This window comes from Chiloscyllium plagiosum, unplaced genomic scaffold (assembly GCF_037043375.1).
Source record: "Chiloscyllium plagiosum isolate Xiang-an unplaced genomic scaffold, Cpla_swu_hap1 HiC_scaffold_6, whole genome shotgun sequence".
Classification (NCBI taxonomy): Eukaryota; Metazoa; Chordata; class Chondrichthyes; order Orectolobiformes; family Hemiscylliidae; genus Chiloscyllium; species Chiloscyllium plagiosum.
This window is the reverse complement of record NW_028270144.1, coordinates 9,626,871-9,646,818: the sequence shown is the minus strand read 5'-3', so window position 1 is coordinate 9,646,818 and position 19,948 is coordinate 9,626,871. Positions and strand designations below refer to the sequence as shown.

At 40.9% G+C, this 19,948-nt stretch overlaps 1 long non-coding RNA gene across 1 annotated transcript in view; it reads right to left on the bottom strand.

The window, feature by feature from the left end:
• Window positions 1–19,948, bottom strand: part of LOC148149707 (uncharacterized) — a 340,804-nt gene that overhangs the window by 22,397 nt on the left and 298,459 nt on the right. The window contains exon 2 of the long non-coding RNA XR_015757325.1: window positions 5,925–6,018. This is a non-coding gene — a long non-coding RNA (uncharacterized LOC148149707). The remainder of the gene's footprint in view (window positions 1–5,924; window positions 6,019–19,948) is intronic.

Here is a 19,948-nt window from a genome sequence, read left to right as displayed (position 1 = left end):
TGTGACACCCAATATAGCAATCGATCTGTTCCATGAAATCCTTTAAGGGAGTTGAAATAAATACACAGAGACGTGTACGTGTGTGTGTGTGTGTGTGTGTGTGTGTGTGTGTGTGTGTGTGTGTGTGTGTGTGTGTGTGTGTGTGTGTGTGTGTGTGTGTGTGTGTGTGTGTGTGTGTGTGTATTTACTCATGCACAGTTTAGGCTCTGACCAGCCGGTTCAGAGGCAGTCCTAGAATGAAGAGGTTTTCTGAACCTCCTGTTTATGCCTGCAGCCAGGGCTCCTTGATTAGGATTGTTAACCTGGGCCAATCAGGGATCACATAGTCAATGAGATCCACCTGGCCCTCATTCCAATCACCGCAGGAGTTTATTGCCTTCATATTCCCCAAACACCCTTGTGACAAAGATTTCAGAGACAACAGTACATATCTAGTGACCTTGTCCACATTTCAAGAACAGACAGACCGGCAATGATCTGAACATTCCACATCTATACCTTTTGCCTTCAAGAATTAATAATTGTTGGCCAGAAGTGTTTATTCCTCAGGGAATTTCCAGAAAGATACATTTTTGTTACAGCTTTCTGATGTATCAAAACTTTTATACTCTAGTAAAGGAGAATGAGTGATGTATCTTTTTATTCCAAACTGGACAATGTATATAGCTTGGCTTCTTTATCAGTAATAGGACAAAATATTTACTTTAGTCATGTGATTTGTGGAGTAGTGGGACTAGAGAGTTACATTGTACCGCTCTCGTCCTAGAGTTATAGATGGGGTCCTAAAATATTCAAGACTATTTGTCATTGCAGCAAGTTAGCTCTTAATAAATTTTAAAATGGCACGACATCAGGTTAAGGTCCAACAGGTTTATTTGAAAGTACAAGCTCCTGTTAATAAATGATACATCAGTATAATTGTGTACTTCAGTTCAGGAGATTATGACGTTGAATCAATTTGAGTGGAGGTATGAATCAGTAAATGACATTGATCACTGGTTGGTGTATTTTTCAGGGTTCTTCTGCAGAAGATGAACTGAGCACAAATGGAGGCTTTCAAAATAAGTATGCAAAAGTCATGGATGGTTTTAACCTTCACATTGATTGGTCAAGTCAATCAGGAAAGGGTGGTCTGGAGGGGACTTGATAGAGATGTATAAAATTATGAGGGGCGTAGACAGGAAGGAACCTTTCCCCTTAGTGAAAGGGTCAATGGCTGGGAGCATACACTTGAGGCAAGGGTTAGGTGGTTTAAAGGATGTAGAAGGAATTTATTTTTCTCCCAGAGGGTGGTGGGAATCTGCAACTAAGTGCCTGTAAGCATGGGAGAGGCATAACTTTCTAGAAGTATTTAGATGTATTCTTGTGATGCCAAGCCATACAAGGATATGGGACAAGTGCTGTGAAATGGGATGAGAATAATTTGGCAGTTATTTTTGACTGGCACAGACTCGGTGGGCTGAAGGGTCTTTTTCTTCTCTCTTATGACTTTATAAAGAGAGACTACAAAGTTGAACAGTGCAGCGGGATCTGAGTGTCCTCACACATGAATCACAAGATGTTAGCATGCAGATACAGCAAGTAACTAGGAAGGCAAACAAAATGGAGGCATTTGTTTCAAAGGGAATGCAGTATAAAGGTAGAGAAGTCTTGTAAAAGTCAGGAAGTCTTGCTCCAACTGTACGTTACTTTATCCATTGTATTGTTAATGATTATTCCAGTCCATTTTATGATGATCCCTAGACTGCTAAATGTTATACTACTACTACCTCCAGGATCGTCTGTACTTGTATCTCTTGTCCTGACCATACAGGGACTTGTTTTGACAACTTGTGTTCACTTGCCTTTTCTCTGTTGCTTATTTTTTTCCCAAAATTCGTTGTTGCAATTTCAAGCTAAGACTCCCATATTAATTTTGGGTATCATCAAGACATTCGCCCAATTTATGCACTGTCACCAGTTAAATTCCAAAAGACATCTTCTACAATATAATCACAAGGGTATGTTGCAATGTCTTTTATCATTCTCAACCCTTCTTTCACTCTGCATGACCAACATGATTCTCTTCTCATGTTGCCATTTGTACAACTTCAAAATTCACATTAAACACATTTGCCTCCATTTTCATCATCTCTATAATTTCATCCAATATTGTCTACACTCTATCTCCTAATATTTTGTTTTCAGTGAAAGCCAGATGTTAATTATTGCCAAAACGTAATTGTCATCCAGTTCTTGCTGTATTCAGGCACTTTGTTTATTGAAAACTTAAGAATGGAAATGAATACAATGTAATCATCGGTTAACATCCCACTTCCTGATCTTGTGATTATAATATGAAATCATTGATAAAAAAAAACTGAGGGCAGCATGTTGGCTCAGTGGTTAGCACTGCACAAGGGACTAGGGTTCGATTCCAGCCTCAGGTAACTGTCTTTATGGAGTTTGTATATTTTCCCTGTATCTGTTTGGGTTTCCTCTGGGTGCTCTGGTTTCCTCTCACAGTCCAAACATGTACAGGTTAGGTGAATTAGCCATGGGGAATGCAGGTTTATAAGGATGGGCTGGGTCTGGGTGGGATGCTCTTCAAAGGGTCTTTGTGGACTCAATGGGCTGAATGGCCTGCTTCCACACTGTAGGGATTCTATGAAGTTGATTGGACCTAGGACACTACTCTGAGGACCTCCTACAATTGAACTGAATGAGTTAAACTTTGGTGTCAATGAGGACAGAAACCCCAGGAGGTGGCTGTGATGGAACATTTGCTCAACACGACCAGCTCAATATAATTATAAATGATTCAGTCTTGCCTTTTGTACTCAGGTACTTCTTAGGCTGGTTAATTGTTTGACAGTATTCACAGCTAAACAAGAGGACTATACATGTTTTATCTAATCCGTTGGTTATGAAATTGCTTTATTCTGCCTAAACCATTCTGTGCCTGCTGTTTCGCATGCATTCTTCATTCTTAGTGATGCATGATACTACTCTTGACAGCCTCTCTCAACTCCTCATGAGACCGAGGTTGATACTCTGGATTGATGGTAATCATATTGAGGGCATATTGTTACAAATGTGACATTTTATGAATTGTTAATCTACCTGTTTAATTGAAAATGAAATGGACCAATGAAGAGAGTTGAGGCAAGGAGACAGTAGATTAACACTTGAATTTGGTCAGTGGTAATGCACAGGAAAATTGTGACTGAGTGAGGCAGGTAGAGGGATCCAGGAGGTAGTACTGAAGGAGCCTCAGCCCTAACAGCTTTGAGATTCTTGCTTTGTGTGTGTCTAAGAGTGGGGGTTGTAGGGAATATGAACAAACTGACCGTGAGCATCGTGACACAAGGAGCCATTCATGAAGAGAGATGTCATTGTAATTAGGGTTGATATAGTGAGGGGAATAGACACTGTTCTCTGTGGTTATGATTGAAAGTTCCAAACGCTGTGTTGCCTGGTGCCCGAGTTCAGGTTATCTCATCTGGGCTGCAGGGCAACTTGGAGTAGGTGGGGAAAGACCCAGTTGTCTTGGTCCATGTAGGGAAAAAGAGGAAAGAGGTTCAGCTGCAGGATTATGAACAGCTAGAGACTAAATTAAAACGCAGAGCCAAGAAGTTTCTACATTACTACCTGAACCTAATTGGTACAGCATCAAACAAGATAAAGGAGATGCTTCAAAGATTTGTGTGGGAGAGATGGTTTGGAATTTATGGGACAATGGCACCAGGACTGGAAAAGGATGGAGCAGTTTCAGTGGGTCAGGCCTTTCGCATAACTAAGGCTGTGGATGGAGTGAGTGAGTATATAAGTAGATAAGGGGACAACTGTGAGAAATGGGGCAGCCAATACAGGACTGAGGGTGTTGTACTTAAAGGCGTGCAGTATACAAAGCCAGATAAGTGAGCTTGGAGTGCAGACTGAAATTGGCAGATTGCTGTAGTGGGTATCACAGACATGAGGCTGCAAGGGGGTTGGGGTGGGAAATAAATATCTAAAGATATGTGTTCTATCAAAAGGACAGCATATAACTCTTAATGGTAAGTTCCGAGGGAGTGTTGCTGAACAAAGAGACCTTGGAGTGCAGGTTCATAGCTCCTTGAAAGTGGAGTCGCAGGTAGATAGGATGGACGGGTTGGACCGAAGGGTTTGTTTCCATGCTGTACATCTCTATGGCTCTATGACAGGCAGGTGGGGCAGAGGGAGTAGGATAGCCTTCTCAGTAAGAAATGAAATTAAATCAATAGCAGCAAGTGATATAGATTCAGAGGCATAGTTGCTAAATCTGAAGATGACACAAAGATAGGTGAAGGGGCAGGTAGTGTTGACATAGCGGGAAGGCTGCAAAAGGACTTGGATAGGCTGGAAGAATGGACCAAGTTAGGGTAGATGGAATAGAATGTAGGAAAGTGTGAGGTTATGCAATTTGGTTGGAAGAATAGAGGCATAGACTACTTTCTAAAGAGGGAAAAGCTTCAGTAATCTAAAATACAAGTAGACTTTGAAGTCCTGGTTCAGGATTCTTTTAAGGGTTAACATGCAGGTTCAATTGCGGTTAGGAAGGCAAATGCAATGTTAACATTCATTTCAAGAGGGTTAGAATACAAGAACAGAAACGTACTGCTGAAGTTGTATAAGGCTCCATTCAGATCACATTTGGAATATTGTGAGCAGTTTTGGCCCCCTTATTTAAGGAAAGATGTGGTGTCCTCGGAGGGAATCGATAGGAAGTTTACAAGAATTAGGTCAGTGATGAGGGATGAGTCAAACAAGGAGCAGTTGATGACTCTGGGTCTGAGTTCAGAGGGACGTGGGGTGATCTGATTGAAACTTACAGATGCCAGGATAGAGTGGGCGTGGAGAAGATGTTTCCAGCAGTAGGAGAGACTGGGTCCTGGGGGAATAAGCTCGGAGTGAACAGCCGACCCTTCAGAATTGAGATGAGAAGGAATTTCTTCAGCCAGAGGGCAATGAATCTGTGAAACACATTGCCCAGAAGGCTGTGGAGGCCAAGCCACTGAGTGTCTTTAACACAGAGATAGATAGATAGGTTTTTGATTGGTATGAGGATCAAGGGTTATAATGGGAAGGCAGGAAAATGGATTTGTAAATGATTGAATGGTGGAACAGATTTGATGGGCTGAATGGCCTATTCTGTTCCGCATCTTAAGGTCTTAGAGTCTCAGTGATTTACAACAGTTTCTATGTGGCGTGTCAGAAACTTGTGATACTGAATTGTTATTGTCTGCCATTGATATTCAAGTTTTCTGATAGGTTTTAATATTCCTCCCTGAAGGATGAAAGGAGTGGTAAAGGAGATAATAAAGTTTCTTAACCAGAAGAACTCTGTTTCAGTTCTCAAGGTAGGGAAAGTAGGTGGAATCAGGGGAATCTATAAGCAATAAACTGCTCCCTCAGATCACTTGCATCAAAAAATGACCACCAATTTTCTATTGATTCGATTAGATTCCCTACAGTGTGGAAACAGGCCCTTCGGCCCAACCAGTCCACACCGACCCTCCGAAGAGTAACTCACCCAGACCCATTTCCCTCTGACTAATGCACCTAACACTACGGGCATTTTAGCATGACCAATTCATCTGACCTGCACATCTTTGGACTGTGGGAGGAAACCGGAGCACCCGGAGGAAATGCACACAGACACAGGGAGAATGTGCAAACTCCACACAGAGAGTCACCCGAGGCTGGAATCGAACCTGGGATGCTGGTGCTGTGAGGCAGCAGTGCTAACCACTGAGCCACCGTGCCACCCCCACTTTGTTCTGCTTCGTTCTGACCTTTTGTTTGGCCTCTGTGAGCGAATGTGATTGCAGCTCTGTCTTCTCAAAATACCGACTTCCCTACAGCCCAATGTGCATCATGAAACAATTATTCAGGAGATATCAGGGGCAAGCTTGGGGACATACCTGAGCTTACGCTTCCAGTATCCCAATCTCTGTTTAATAATGATTTTGACGGTAAACAGGAAAGTTTGGAGAAGCTCAGCTGGTCCGGCAGCATCTATAGAGAGAGAAAAACAAAATCAATATTGAGACCAATGTGACTCTTCAGATTTCATATTGGACTCAAAACATGAACTTGGTTACTCGCTTCACAATTGTTATCAGATATTCTGAGTTTCTCCACTGCCTTCTGTTTTATTTTGAATTTCCAGCTCTACTGCCTTTTGCTTTCACAGTTTTAATGATGCACTTGCACCACTTGGTTAATGCAGGGTCATGCGGAAATTTGTTTGTAAAGTCAGCTTACGGGAGCTCCTTTTTGTCTGGGATGAAAGCATACGATGTCAGGTCCCTAAGTAGCTTGTCCAAGCCTGCATCGAGTTATTCCTGTGATCAAACATTAGCTAGACATTATTGGAGGGATAAACTTTCTATTGTAAAAACCAGAAGAACTGTGATTGCTGTAGATCAGAAACAAAAACAGAAGTTATTAGAAAAGCTCAGACTGGACCCAAAACATTAACTCTAATTTTTCTTCACGGATGCTACCAGACCTGCTGAGCTTTTCCAGCAGCTTATCTTTTTGTTAAATTTTTTTTCACAGTGACTTGTATTGTAGTGCTCTGACAACAACATATGCACAGTCAATGCTTTACAAATCCCCAATCTCTGCCTCGTTGATTGCTGAAACCATTTTGCAAAGTGACAGACAGTTCTATCTTGGTGAACAAGCAGGATAACTACTAAGGACAACAGTTGATGTCCACTATTGCAGTCTGAACTGAGTCAGTGGGGAAGACGTTAGGGCTTCTGATGGCTATGAGAGCCACTGTCAAAAGCATGCACCTTTGACTCAGCAAGCAGAAGGTTCTGTTACTGGAAGGTTACAGAGTTCTAAGTAAGCCCAGCCTACAGAAATATTGTCTCCATCTGCAATGCTTCTCAGATATGTCCAAGAAATTGACCTTTGACCTGTACATCTTGTATGATGGGTATGGTCTCCATCAAGCCGCTCCGGTCACCTTCTGTTTTCTAAGAGCCCCTGCTGTTACGAGTTGTGTTTGCTGTTGCTGCTGTTACTCTCCTTCAAGTGCTCCTCCATCCAGAATGAAGTAGCAATAATTACACACATAATAAGCAGCTAAAGCTTTCTGATAGTGACGAGGCCAAGAAAAAAATGTGAAAGGAGCCATCTGGAAGCTGGAAACTCTCCCAGTAAACTAGACAAAAACAAGAACCTCTGATCCATTAAGATGCAGCACACTGTCCCTTTTTAAATAGTCTCAGTTTGGTTCTTACACACCAAACTCACCAAGCACGTCCTGAACTAAGTGAATCTTCCATGCTTTTGAGTAAAAATGATATCAGGACCTGGATGGTATCATCTGATCACGATATTGACATTTTAACAAGAATCCCCACTGTCCAGCTGTAAGCAGATCTCGCAAATAAAGAAAAGAACATGATTAAAAATGGCTGCACCCCTATGTGCATTAGCAATGTAGCAGAAAGTGCCTGACTTCCTCCTAAACGCTGTTGCCACAAAACGTACAAGCACAAATAAAAAAATTCAGCAAACATTGCAGTTATTTTTTTATCATCGTGCTGAGTGACTGTGACACCTTACACTTATCTATGTGTGGAACTGTGAAAGAGATCATGGGAAACAGTCTGTTCAAGAGATCATAAGAACAACAGTATAAAAAGCTGTAATTGGTGAACTATTTTTGCACAGTCAATTTTTAGTAATCTTTACAAACATTGTAAGAAGTAAACTTATTTGCTTCTCACTGTTAAGCTAATTATCTGATGGAGATGAGCTGTCCAGTTGATGATGCAACAGATTAAACTTCTATTTGTTTAATAATGTGCCAACACGCTGGATCAATTTTAATGAGTTAATGGATCTAGGTCATTCAGTAAGAATGCTGAAATTATTCTCAATATATGCTTGGCTTTGGAACTGGCAAAATCTGCTCGAGCCACTGTTTGAATGTTTGGTTCCCTCAACAAAGCCACAACTGGGAGCTCTGGATGTAGCATTTGCTGTGCTACAGGACTGCATTAAGGGTGTATGAAAAGCAAAAGAGATATCAGATGGGCACAGTTTTTTTTAATTGTTGGGTTTACGTTAGATAACATCCTTGTAATGCAGATTGAGGAAGACGGTACTACCAAATATGAATTGGGAATCAAGTTATGTGATACATACATACTTGGATTTCCAGAAGGTATTTAATAAATTGCCACATCAAAGATTATTGCTGAAAATAAATGCTCATGGTGCAGGGGGATACCATAGATAGAAGATTGGCTGGTTAGCAGAAAACAGAGAATGTCATAAATGGGTCCTAGTTTGATTTACAGAATGTGACAAGCAAAGTCTGCTATTAGTTTATGCGGGATCCTCAACCTTTTACACTTTACATCAATAACCTGTATGAGGGAAGCAAAGGCATGGTAGCCAAGTTTGCAGATGGCACAAAAAGTAGAAAAGTTGTGAAGAGGACATAAGGGTGCAAATGGATACAGATAAGTAGAGTGAGTGGGAGAAAATCTGGCAGATGGAATATAATGCAGAAAAAAATTGAACTTGTTCGCTTTAATAGGAGTAATGAAAACAAAGTATTACTTAAACAGAGTATATCTAGGGAATTCTGAGCTTCAACAGGAACTAGATGTTCTAGTGCATGAGTCACAAATAGTTAAATGCAGAACAGCATGCCATTTAAAAGGCTAATGGAATGCTAAGCTTTATTATGAGAAATCTTGAACATAAAAGTAAGGATTTTATACTCAGTTAAAAAGGGTATTGGTGAGACCACACCTCAAATAAGATCTGCTTTGGTCACTTTATTTAATAAAGGATGTAAATGCACTGGAAGCAGTTCACCAGAGAGTTACTGAATTGATGCATGGGGAGACAGAGTGTGGCACAGCAAGTCAGGCAGCATCTGAGGAGCAGCAGAATCGATGGTTTGGGCAAGAGGTTTCATCAGGACCGAGTAGATTATCTTATAAAGATGGGTTGGATTTATTTCCACTGCAGTTTAGAAAAAAATATGGTTAGACTTGAACGAAGTGATTAAGATCCTGTACTGTTTTCACAAAGTGGAATTGGAAAGGATCTTGTGGGTCAGTCTAGAACGACAGGGCACTGTTTTAAAATTAGAATTGCTCTTTCAAGATCAAGATAACTATTTCCCTTTGAGAATTGTGTGAATTTGAAGCTCTCTGCCTCAGAAAGCGGTGAAAGTGAGGTCATTGAATGTTTAATACTAACAGATCAGCCATCATTTTATCGAATGGTAGACCAATCTCCTGGAGCCTAATTGCCAACTTCATCTCCTTTGTCATATGTGTTATTTATTTTAGTCCAGAGTGAAATCTACTCCTGGAAGGAGTGAGGATCAATCAGCAGTTTTAATGAGGAGGAGAATCAATTGAAGTGTATTCAACAGATTTATACAGATTGGCCGGATGTTGCTGATACTGAGCCTTCACGGACAAGTTACATCATTGTCAAGGACAAGAAATTGTCAGCTTTCCTTTAATACAAAGTGAGATTCATGCTAGAAAGGTGAACTAATATGTTGTAAAGGGAGGCAATGCCCCAGTGGTATTATTACTGGAGTTTTAACCCAGAGAGGCAGATAATGGTCTGGGGTCATGGGTTCAAATCCTGCCACGGCTTTGAATTGAAATTCAATAAAAATATCGGGAATTAAGAATCTAAGACTGACCATGAATCCATTGCTAATTGTTAGAAAAGCTCATCTAGTTCAATAATGGCCTTTATGGAAGGAAGCTACCATCCTTACCTGGTCAGCCTACATGTGACTCCAGATCCACAGCAATTTAGTTGACTCTTAACTGCCCTCTGGCAATTAGGGATGGGCAATAAATGCTGGCCTAACTGGTGGTGTCTTCATGCCATAAATGAATAAAAGAAAAATTTTGCTAAAGTAGAAAATAAATTCCAGAATAAGTCTATCCATCATGGAAACACAAAGGTTCTTTCTGATATGGTCAGATGAGTAGACCTGAAAAATGTGTTGCTGGAAAAGCAGAGCAGGTCAGACAGCATCCAAGGAGTAGGTGAATCAACGTTTCGGGCATAAGCTCTTCTTCAGGGCTTATGCCCGAAACGCCGATTCTCCTGCTCCTTGGATGCTGCCTGATGTGCTACGCTTTTCCAGCAACACATTTTTCAGCTCTGATCTCCAGCATCTGCAGTCCTCATTTTCTCAGATGAGTAGACCCCAAGATGCCATTGTCACCCTCCCAAAGACCTCCAAAATTGTAAAGAGTGGAAAACAATCTCAATGCCCATGTCAGTCTGTTCAAGGGAAGTCCATAAACAGAATGGGGCCCAACAGGGGGAGTTGGAGACTGGAACACTTCAGGAATTACTGCAAAGCAGCAGTCCTTTCATCATCACAGAAACAGAATTCCCAGCAAGAGGAAAAAATCACTGACATGGGTCAACCATTTAAAAAAGAAAAAGTCAAGAAGATTGAGAGCGATAATCAACAATTAAATCTCTATTCCAAAGTGAGGTCAATGAGGCCCAGCAAAATGCTGGACGACTTTAAAAGTACAATTGGTTGAAACAGAATTTAAGCTCGTTACAGGGCAGCTGTTTCAACACTGACTAACAACTTGCCATAGTTCAACTCAGTGGATGTTCAACCAGCTAGTAAAGTCGACAGAATGCAGGGCATAGTGCATTGTCAAGTCACCACTAAACTCACTCAGAAAGGTTGAGAAACCAATGATAATGTCTACATATTAAAGAACCAAAACATTTCACTATTCAGTGGAAATGCATGTATCCAGCTAGGTCTCTTAGAATGGATACAGTACTCCAAAGTGAGAAGGGAAGAGAATTTCACAAGAATTTCCAACTTTATTCAGAACCTGAAGTAAATTAAAACAGGAGTACCATATTAATATACAAAAAAAAAATTATACCCATATATTTGTATGCTCCACAGAAAGTTTCTCATCCACTACTCAAAAAGTTGAATGCTCAGTTACTTGGTAAGAAGTGACAGACTCAACACGGTGATGCTGAGGACTGTTAACAGTTCCCAACCAAATGAAGATGAAGATTGTGTGTGGATCTCATTCAGTTTAACAAAGGAGTCGAAAGTGAATTCCATCTAGTTTTGTCAGGTTATGGCAGCTTGTCTGTCCCTTATTGAGCCTTTCTGACCAGGCTTCAAAGTCAATAATGTTTTGCCATTGTCTCTCAGGTCAAACCACTTCAGCTGTTTTCTTCTTGATGTTTCTCTACCTCCTTGACATTCTCCTGGTCCAGTGAGGTTATAGAACATAGAACATAGAACAATATAACGCAGAACAGTTGCACCGACCTGTGAACTATTCTAAGCTCATCCGCCTACACTATCCCATCATCATCCATGTGTTTAACCAGGGATTGTTTAAATCTCCCTAATGTAGCTGAATTAACTATATTGGCAGGCAAGTCATTCCACACCCTTACTACTCTCTGAATAAAGAACCTGCCCCCGACATCTGTCTTAAATCTATCACCCCTCAATTTGTAATTGTGCCCCCTCATATAAGCTGACGTCATCATCCTAGGAAAAAGACTTTCACTGTCTATGCTATCTAATCCTCTGATTATCTTGGATGTCTCATGTTCAGCTTGAAAGTATATTTTAACAATGGTAATTCTGTTTTTAAGCTTTTCCATGAACAATTCTGCAATGAATAACCACTGAGCCTGCATTGTTAGATATTATTCTCTTTAGGGTTTTGAACCACTCTTCTGCTTCTTCACTGACCTGAGCATGAAGTGGAGAACATGTTACCTGATTGACACCTGCCTTTGTGGTGAACCTGCTGAACTCCTTGTTCACATATTGTGGTCCATTATCTGAAATTATTGCCTCTGGGAAACCATGCATCGTGTAAACTAATTTCAGTGCTGTAATCACAGACTGTGCTGGGGATTTATGAAGTTTTGAAACTTCAAACTGTCTTAAATAGTATTCAATCAGGACTAAATATTGCAGCTGAATATATTTATTCCTCACTCAACCAAGATCATATATAATCAGAACAATTGATGTGGCACTGTGGTTCAGTGGTTAGTATTGCTACCTCATAGCACAAGAGACCCAGGTTCAATTCCAGCCTCAGATAACTGCCTGTGTGGAGTTTGCATATTCCCTGTCTGCATGAGTTTCCTCTGAGTGCCCTGGTTTCCTCCCACAGTCTGAAGTATGCAGATTAGGTAAATTGGCCAGCTAAATTGTTCATTGCATCTAGGGAAGTGCAGGCTAGCTGGATTAACCATGGGAATTACAGGGATGGGATGCTGTTTGGAGGGTGTGAACTGAATGGCCTGCTTCCACACTGTAGTGATTTGATAAACTGAAGCTATATTAAAGAGAAATTTGAAGCCATTATTTTTATCTGAGCCAAGTTGAGACTGAGCATAAGCTATGCAGTATGTGGAAAGAGATAGCCAAACTACAATGGATACTGCATAGGATGGGTCAATCAGTCCAGGAATGGGAGAGAATCATCACACTCATGTGAAAACCAAGAAACCCAGATCAGGTCTTCCTGACCCAGTTGCAAATCTTCTTGATCTGAGACATTTAGAGGGGAGGGGGGAGTGGAAGATTATGATAATGATGTTAATAACATTAACAATCTAAATAAATAAATGGCTGAAATTAGGTAAAGCAAGAAGCAGAGAAATTTGTGGGCCCCTGAATTATTTTGGGGCTTCATTCATCGTCCTGACAGTGCCCACACCTGAACTCTGGAGCTTCTGGCCAATCAGAGGATGTGATCTCTTCCGCTTGTGAGCTGCAAGTATCATCTCCTCTTATAAATGTTGCCTACAGCATGTTGGAGCTGTGAGATGGGTGTATGTTTATTCAGTCAAAAAACGACCGTCATTTAAGTCAGGCAAGGGGATAGAGCCATCCTCCTCCCAGCTTAAGACCTCTGGAAAATCCTGACCTCTGACTTTAAGTCTAAACAAACTAAAATGTCCGTGTTTTAAACAGTGATGGAAGAGGGGCATGCATAAACCTTCAACAGTTAATCATTTATCCCATTGGCTCAATTGCGTCACTCCTTACTATTTCAATCATATAATTATCTGTACTGTCAATACTATTTCATTATATAAAGTGTTGAGGTGTTTAATAAAAAAGTATTGTACAAATATCAGCCTCTTTATTAACCACATAAGGTTAGCACATGATTTATTTACTTCCTCAAAGGATATACAGATAATAGAATTTCATACATTCCAAATATAATAGTAGTTAACTATTAATAATTGCCATATTAAACTACAAACTAGAATGTTATGTAGATGTGATTTAATTATACAGAGGAAAATATTAACCACCAATCTGATTCTTAATCTCTATTATGAATTTAACATCAAATAAGATTTAATGGTTCTCATCTGCTCAGTCTGGGAGGGGACTCACATTTGGTTAATAATCATTACAGATTATCATCAGACTTTTTCTGAAGTCTACAGATGTTTTTCCTGTACTTTTCTTTAATCATTTTCCATGCACATGTGCCCTCATCGGTCTGACTCCCTGATTTCGAGCTCAAATCAAGGAGCACTGATCACAACTTGCAAATCCATGGCCCTGGAACTAATTTAAATGAATGAAAATGAGTTGTAGTCCTATTTCCTGATCACCACTCTCTGTGATAATCACTTGGCCACAGGAATATATGTTTGGGAAAACAATTTTTAAAAATTAATCCAGAAGAGTCCATTTTGGTACCAGAACATATCCTCAAGATATATAAACTTACAAAAATGTGTAAAACCATGAGGTACATGGATAGGGTGAATAGCCAATGACCTTTCCCAAGGGCAAGGGAATCTAAAACTAGAGGGCATAGGTTGAAAGTGAGAGGGCAATGATATAAAAAGAGCCTACGGGGCAACCTTTTCACGTAGAGAGTGATGCGTGTGTGGAATGAACTCCCAGAGGAAGTGCTGGGGGCTAGTACAATTACATCATTTAAAAGGCATTTGGATGGATATATGAATAGGAAGGGTTTAGAGGAATATGGGCCAAATGCTGGCAAATGGGACTAGATTAAGTTAGGATATCCATGTATGAGTTGGACTGAAGGGTCTGTTTCCATGCTGTACATCTCTATAGCTATGACTCTATATCAGCATGACTACCATGTCCAATTAATAGTTGAACCATTTTTATTATGGAAGTATCAGTACAGCACCTAGTTAGTGAATGGTAAAATTCTACTAATAGTGAGTGAATTTAATGAAAAATTAACCAGCTGGTTTAGGAGAATATTGGATAATAATATTGTTGAAAAGATGAAGCACAGCTGTAAATGTCCACCAAAGACAATGTGTTCCCTTTGTAATGTGTGGAATCCCTTCACCAAGCAAGTGTTGACTTCACCACAGCAGTATCATTGAAATAAGGAAGAAATATCTAATAGGTATAGCAAGCATTCACCTCCAGATTTAGTTGAGTATCTGAAAATTGCAACTTTAATTGAAACTTTAAGAAAATAAAGAGTTCCCAGTGGAATTAGTAACTGAGTGAGGTTCCTTTGAACAATCCTCTCCCAGAAAAATGAACAAGTCTAAATACAGCACCAGGGTCTAGATTAGAGTGGTGCTGGAAAAACACAGCAGGTCGGGCTGCATCCAAGGAGCAGGAAAATCGACGTTTCAGGCAAAAGCACCACACGAGTGACATTCCCAGTTGGAATACCCTGCAAAACAAAATAAATCTCTAGCTATGAAAGGAATATTGTAATAAATTGAAGGCAAGCATTTCAGGGCTATGTGAAAAGAGAAAGGATTAGTCAGACAACTATTTCAAAAAGCTGGCATATGCGTGATAATGGGCAGAAATTAAGAGGGGGGAGCAGAAAAATAGGAGCCAACAGATGGGAGGGAAGCCCACCCACAGAGGGTGCTGTGGCCAGGGTGAGCTGAGGTGTTGGAGAATCAAACTTCTGCCCCTCAAAGGGAAAGAAATCCCACCTTAGGGACTCGCCAGCAGCTCAAAAAACCATGGTAGTGCCAGAGCCAAGTAATAAGTTAGCTCACACAAGAAACTCAATGAAATCCACAATTAGTCATTTATACTGGATGTCAGTGCGACCACACCTCTGACAGGTGAAGGAGGTTCATGAAGGCTGGGAAGATTTGAAGTTTGGGCAAGATGGAAGGAAAGTGGGGGAGGGGGGTGATACCATTTCATCAGAGGGTGGGGGTGCTCCCATGGGCAAAAGGTACTGTCCTAAACTATTACGCTTTCCTTCTTGCAGTTAAAGGAGTTGAAGTGTCCACTCATGCCCAACACCCCATAGCAACTGTATTATCACGAGGGCAAAGTAATATTGGCATCAGTTGAATGTTCAACAAGCTCAATTCATCATTCGTTATAAATATTTACATATGGTGGGAAGGCTGCTGATTTTGGCTGCTTTTCCACCCATGAATAAAATTTGGAGTTATAACGTTTTTGTATGAGAACATTTTCACTTAGATAACTGCAAAGGAAAGTTTTGAAATTGTTTACAGCTACCTGCTATGGAAGTTGTTTTCTTCTGTGCAATGTGGGCATGGCTGGCAAAGTCAACATTTGTTGCTCATTCCTAACTGCCCTAATGATTATGAACCAATTTCATGAACTGTTCAAGTCCATCTGATGCAGGTACACCCACAATACTGTGTGGAAGAGAGTTCAAGGATTCTGATCCAGTGAAGAAATGGCATTACAGTTCCAAATCAGGTTAGTGCGTGACTTAAAGCTCGACTTGCAGTTAGTGTCCTTCCCAAATGCATGCTGCCCTTGTTTTCTTTTACATGGCAGAGGTAATGGTTAAGGTGCTGTTAAGGGTGAGTTGTTGCAGTGCATCTTGTATATGGCACACACGGCTGACAGAGTCAATGGTGGAAGGAATGAATGTTTATGTTAGTGATGGAGGTAAAAATCACGGTGTCATTTTGTCATGGAAAATGTCAAACATCCTGAATGTTGTTAGAGCCACATCATCCAGCTTGGAGGGTATTCCATCAATTCCACCTTGTGTCTTGTACATTGTGTACACAGATTTGAGAGTTAGGAGATGACGTACTGGTCACAAAAATCCAGTCTCTCAGTTAATCTTGTCGTCACAGCATTCATTTGGCTGTTCCAGTTCTGTTTCTACTTAATGACAATTCCCAGGACATTGCTGGTAGGGGATTCTGCAAAGGTAATGCCATTGAACATTAAGGACAAATAGTGAGACATTTGCTTCTTAGAGGTGGTCATTGCATTTCACTTACATGGCAGATGTTGCTTACCATTTATCAGCCCAATCGTTAACATTATAGAGGTCTTGCTGGATATGGACATGGACTGCTTTAGTATTTGAGGATGTCAAATGGTATTCACATTGAATTATATCCCACTTCACTTCAGCTCTGATGGAGAGTCATCTACACTTGAAATGGTAGGCTGTTCTGTCTCCATGCATGCTGCCTGACCCGCCGTGATCTCCAGCATTTGTTGTTTTCAGTACAGGATCCAGCATCTGTCGCAATTTGCACCTTTGGCTTCCTTTTTGCTGCATCTTCGATATTTCCTCAGCTTGTCCTACATAGTTAACAATGAAAAATGGTAATAGGAACACTCTTCTGACATTGCATTACTTCCTATCATTACCATATGTCATTATAAACCCAGCATATCTGTAGGGAATGATTTGATGAGAACTGAATCATGTTTCTTGCTGTGACTATGTAAAAATTGTTCACATAGCTTTCAGGTGGAAAATGTAGCAAAAAAATGGTTATTTGAATTTAAAGCCTGATTCTGTAAACTCCCATAAAGCTTTTATTATTTCCATCATCAAATTACCAAAATCTTATGCAATAAACATCAAGAGTATCTACTTCTATTGTAAGAAAGATAAAGTATTATTTCAGGATTCCCTTATTTGTAAGATATGGAGTTTGCATAAGGAATCTAGCCCTTCCCCAATACAAAACTCTCACTTTTCGGACACTATGAAACCTGTTGCTTGTGGCATTTTGACCATAACATTTGGTCGTGGAGCATCTGTATTTTCCGCGCAATGGTTGTTGAGTTGGTTCCACACTTCTGGTGCAAGCTGTGATGTTTCCTTTTCTTTAATGGCATGTCAGCCCAGAGAAAGGAGCATGAGTCATGAACTGAAGAATAGACAGATTATGATGTCAATCTGCATTACACATCAATTTGATGCCAAGGCTGTCCCTTTAACCACGCACAGTTGAAGATGCAATCATCATCAGGAAAGACTTTGGACCAGTGCTATTTAAAGGGAACATCAGCTACATGTAGGTTAGATGCTGACAGATTTCAATTGGTTAATGTTGAGTTTGTAGATGTTTGGTAGATCTCCCTACCCTATCCCTGCACATCCCTGGATACTATAGGTAATTTAACATGGCCAATCCACCTAACCTGCACATCTTTGGAATTTGGGAGAAAACTGGAGCACCCAGAGGAAAGAGTCGAAAAGTGTGGTGCTAGAAAAGCACAGCCAGTCAGGCAGCATTAGAGTTGACGTTTTGAGCATGGGATCTTCATCAGGCACTGAGAGGAAACTGATGCAGACACAGGGAGAGTGTGCAAACCCGCCCAAGGTTGGAATCCCTGGTGCTGTGAGGCAGCAGTGCTAACCACTGAGCCACCGTGCCGTTTCACTTCCTAAAAGACTTAGTTCCAACTTGAAATCCATTTGTACTCTGATGCGTGCAGTAGTTTGGCCTGCAGCACGTTAGGGGACTGAGCAGAGAGAATAGTGAGAAACAAAAGTTGCTCAACGATGAAGAAGATGGATTAGAAGAGCTTTTAGTAAGTGGAAATATCCATCAAATGTTTCAAGGAGTAATTCACCCAGTGTGCTCTGAGTGAGGTACAGTTTTTGATGTCTCTATGTCATTTTCAAGATGCACACTGAAATCTGCCACAGTCAAAACTAAAAATCCACAAAGCAGGGTCAGACTGCTGCTGCCAGTGGTGGTGAAGGTGATTGTGAGTATGAATTTTCATACATTAGATTTCTTCTGGCTCAAAGCAGATGATACTTTCAACATTTGCCAGTTTTCCACCCAGTGCTACATAAAAGGAACCATTGAGATTCCAAGGGAACTGACAACAGCAGGAGGTTGTCAGGCCTCCCTCTGATGCAGAATATCATTGGATGTACACATACATTTTTGTGGATGCTATTCTTCAATTCCGAGATATACCACAACTGAAAGGAATTCTGCTCCCTCCCACTTGTTACTATTTTATTCCTACATGGGATGTGAAGGTCAGTGGCTGGAACAGCCTATTGCCCTTGAGAAGGTGGTGACCTGGTGCCTTCTTGAACAGCTGCAGTCTATGTGCTGTGGGTTGACCCACAAGGTTGTTAGGGAGGAAGCTCCAGGATTTGACCCAGCGACAGTGAAGGAACATCGATATGTTTCCAAGTCAGAATGGTGAGGAGCTTGGAGAGAAACTTGCAGGTGGTGATATTTTCCTGTATCTGCTGCCCATGTCCTTCTAGAGAGAATGCTCATGGGTTTCGAAGATGTTGTCCAAGCAGATTTGGTTAGTTTCTGCAGCGCATGTTGTAGATGGCACACTGCTATTACTAAGTGTCAGAATGAATATTTGTGGTCAAGAGTGTGGTGCAGGATGAAGAGCTTATGTCCAAAACATCAATTCTCCTGCTCCTCAGATGCTGCCTGACCTGCTGTGCTTTTCCAGCATCACATTCTCGACTCTGATCTCCAGCAACTGCAGTCCTCACTTTCTCCTGAGTTTTTCTGGTGCCAATCAAGCTTGGTCTTGGACAGTGTCAAGCTTGTTAAATGTTGTTGGAGCTGCACCCAACCAGTTAATTGTGGACAATTCTATCACTCTCCTGACTTATGCCTTGTAGATTATAGCGAGGTTCCTGGGAGTCCTGGGGTGAGTTACTTGTACAGAATTACTACCTTCTGAACTGTTCTTGTAGTCACAGCTATAATGGTCAAACTCAGAGCTTGCATGGTAACAAGTTGAGTTTGCATGAGAATTGTCTGAGTTTCCATTGCAACACACAGGTGTCTTTGTTTTCTGCTTCTGCTTCTGCTTCAAAAAAACAGAGACATCACTCAACGGACATGTGCCCATGAGTCTGATTATTACTTACAGGCTGCAGGTGATGTTCTCCTGGCCTTGCACAAAGCCCGATGTGAGTTGGTACCAAGTGCCTCTATCCTCCTTGGCATTGACTACATTTTTTCTGGCAGGCCTGCCAATGCACCAAATATTTGAGCATGTGCACCGATCAGTCATCTTGTGTGGTAACATTATCAATGCAGCAGAATTCATGTGCAAGCTTATCTCAATCTTTTAATTAAATTCTATGTCTAAGATCTCCAAATCTCACCGACGCCTGACGAAGGAGCGGAGCTCCGAAAGTTTAGATATTCAAATAAAGCTGATATTGTCTGATTTTTGACCCTGTCCAACACCAGCACCTTCACATCATAGCTAGGAATTGTGTTAGCCTTGAACTCCAGCCATATGGCTGCAGCCCACTCACACCCTATGTAGGTCCCAAATCTAAGCTATGCTATGAAATATGGGTACAGGCAATTTCTGAGTTGGTGACACTGTGTATGAGAGCTTGTGATAGTATTTCATTCTCATCATGCTCTCAATTACTTTCCTTCTACTAAAGCCTCGCTAGTTGAGGTTCTTGGACATGTGAATGAAGAATACTACAAGTGTGGGCTCCTGCTGATAATGGCCATACATCATTCACACCACATGGAAAATAATTAGTTCCAACAAGAGAGAACCTAGCACCTTCCTTGATGTTCATTGGAATTTATCTTTATACTTTCACATTTCCTCGTTATCAACACAACTTCAGTTATGAGGAAGAGCCATTAGAATCAAAATGTTTAC